The following is a 3,010-nucleotide window of genomic DNA, read 5'->3' on the forward strand; positions in this document are numbered from 1 at the left end:
GAATTAAGATTGTCTTTGATCTTTCTGTTTCAAATGGATACAATAACGTGGAACGTGGCAGACATTCAGAATGGAACAATGCGGGTAATATGTAATGACTAAAATAATAATTAAGATAATTGGGAATACCTACAAATAGGTAATACCACAAATGGGAATACCCCATTAAGTTACGACAGTTGTTCGTTTCAGATATTTTCCTTTCTGCGACTATACATAGTATACAGAGCTACGAAACCGTGAAGCATCGTGCAACTTTTCTTTCATCCCCTCTATCTTTTTTCATAAATCAATTCTCACAAAATGGGTTCATATGAACTTTTTCCATCTATTTCACCTCTTGCTGTATCAATTTGGCACCGAGCTATTGAAACACCCTGTATATGTAGTATCTCGCGCGCTGCCGCGAGGAATGTTGAAAGTTTGTTGGCCAAGCGTGCCGGAAACGGAACTATTTAATTACCTCGATCTTTTCCGGGAGCTTCACCATCCGATATTATCCGGCGAAAGAACTTCACAAAGGAGAATTTAATAAAAGCGCCGTCAGCCGAGTGATTGATATTGCGTCTCGTAAATCTTTCCGAGTTCCATTTAAAAAAACCTGCCTCTTCGACGTGTACACGTGGTTCCTTCGAAAAATTTTTCCACCGTTCTCTCGTCCTTCTGTTTTTCGTTCGTTTCAAATAGACCGGGGGGGCGGAGACAATCCTGATTTCCTGTATACTTTTCGGCGAAATAGCGTGTTAGAAAAGGAGACACACACACGCCGGTGTTGAGTTAAAAATACTTAATACCGTTTGTTTACGAGAATAGAAGAGATTACTCGTTCGAGACAAAGAGAATTCGCTGTATCGCGGCGCATTGTCGAGCGGAGAGATGTTCGACGGGTATTTTTAATGAGCGGAAAAGTATGCCGTGCCTGCGAATGACGGCTGTTTGCGAGCTACTGTCACCAGTGGAAACACACCCGTAATGAAGTATCGAGAGTTTCGCGGCGCGTCCACGTTACGCTGTCATAGAGAGAATTCAGAGTGAGAGGCACCGTCTCGGTGTGATATAATTACGTATCCTCTATGGTGCGTTTCTTGTGAATCTGCTAACTAGTTGAATGAAAGAAACTGGGGGAAAAGGCTGTTCTTTTCTTTCGAAATGAAACCTGAATTGACTCTATTGTCGGGTCAAAAAAGACCCGAAGACCTTGTGTATATCAGTTTTTATTACCAGCGTGCCATATAAAGTTAAACAGTAGAGATCATGATTTTGAACGTGCATTTCATGTATGAGTACTTCGGTACGTGTCATTTTACGTATTTACACGAGTGCACGTGTATATTTAAATACACGTGTAACAATGCATCCGTATTTTAATTCGTGTAATTTTCAGACCATTGGTATTAATTAACTATATCGTGACTACGGTACCACAATTGTCGAGGTTGTGGATGGAAAAATAAGTTGAACGATCATTTTCATGAAATTTCTGTTTTGGTGCAAAAACACTAGCTTATTTACATTTTCTGGCAACAATGGACTTGGTTTAGGCGCTACAATATTCCCAGCAGTTGAAAAGCATATTTCGATTGCTGGTATGTTTAAATATTTCATTGGGAGTTCTGTGATTCTCGGATATTTAATTTCTCGCGTATTCCACCATTCAAAAACATCTAAATCAAGTTTTTAGTGTCGGATTCGGTACTAACGTCAATAATTTCATTCCTTTCGTCGTACAGAAATTTGTACGGAATGAATTTTCTTTTATATTTGGTGCATTGACGCATGTATAACAGCTCTTGCATGTATCTCGAATCGAAAAAACAAGGTGTTTAACTAATCGGAGTTTGTGGTACGGATTCCAGGCGACGTTACTTTTGAGAAGTTTTTCAAGTTTTTTGATAAAAATAGCCTATTCAAGCCAGAAGGCAAATCCGGTTTATTATCTGATGGCCGCGGAAATTCTTTACTTCTGCGGGCCACATGATGAGCCGGTATTTGCCTCTGCGCGCTCAGTAACGGTAAACATGCCATAAATCCGTAAAGTCGACGTTTCGGCAAGTACAAGTTTTTTGATAAAAATAGCCTATTCAAGTCAGAAGGCAAATCCGGTTTATTATCTGATGGCCGCGGAAATTCTTTACTTCTGCGGGCCTCTGCGCGCTCAGTAACGGTAAACATGCCATAAATCCGTAAAGTCGACGTTTCGGCAAGATCGCCTCGCGGGGCTGACACCCCGTTTGGGTCCGTCTCACCCTCTCTGCCTACGCCCTACTCTGCGGATCATGAGGGAGTGCACGAGGACCTAGGAGGGCGGCTCTAGGGGGTGAAAGGCCCATGATTTGTCACAAGGTTACAAAATTGTTTTCGTAGTTATCAAGACCATTCGTTTATTAATCGTTTCATAATTATCGTCTCGCAATGTTAAATGTTTCTGAATCAATTATACTAATTAATGGCGTTACAATTAAAAGTGAAAAATTACCTTCGCTACAAAAAGGAGTAGTTACAATTTCCAATGGTTTTAGCACGTTAATTAAACATTCCATCAGCTCCCACTGATTTTCATCCATTTCTAAATTTTTCGCCGTGTTTGTACTAGTAACGGCTCGATCTGTTATTGCACTTGAAATAGGACATCTGTTTGTAGGTAATCGTTCCAGCGTGAAATAAGTTGGTTGTATACATATATAACCACATGTTTTATTTCAAATTGAATGGAAGATCGATCCGTTACTAATACAAACACAGCAAAACATTTAGAAATTAATCGAAGTCAGTTAGAGGCGATAGAGTTTGCAGTTAACGTGTTAAAATCATTGCAAATTCTGAATACCATATATTTTCCACAAGTGTCAGACCGCAAGGAAGCTAAACCTGACACTCGTAGAGTCAGGGACTACGTTTTCGAGCCTCGCGCCCGCCTTTGTAGTTTGCCGAACGTAGTCCAGGACAGCGAATAAAAGATAAGCATGAAACATGAGTCGAGGCAACCAAGCGATTTAAATATCAACTTTTT

The sequence above is a fragment of the Habropoda laboriosa genome, unplaced genomic scaffold (genome assembly GCF_001263275.1).
Source record: "Habropoda laboriosa isolate 0110345459 unplaced genomic scaffold, ASM126327v1 scaffold9, whole genome shotgun sequence".
Taxonomy (NCBI): Eukaryota; Metazoa; Arthropoda; class Insecta; order Hymenoptera; family Apidae; genus Habropoda; species Habropoda laboriosa.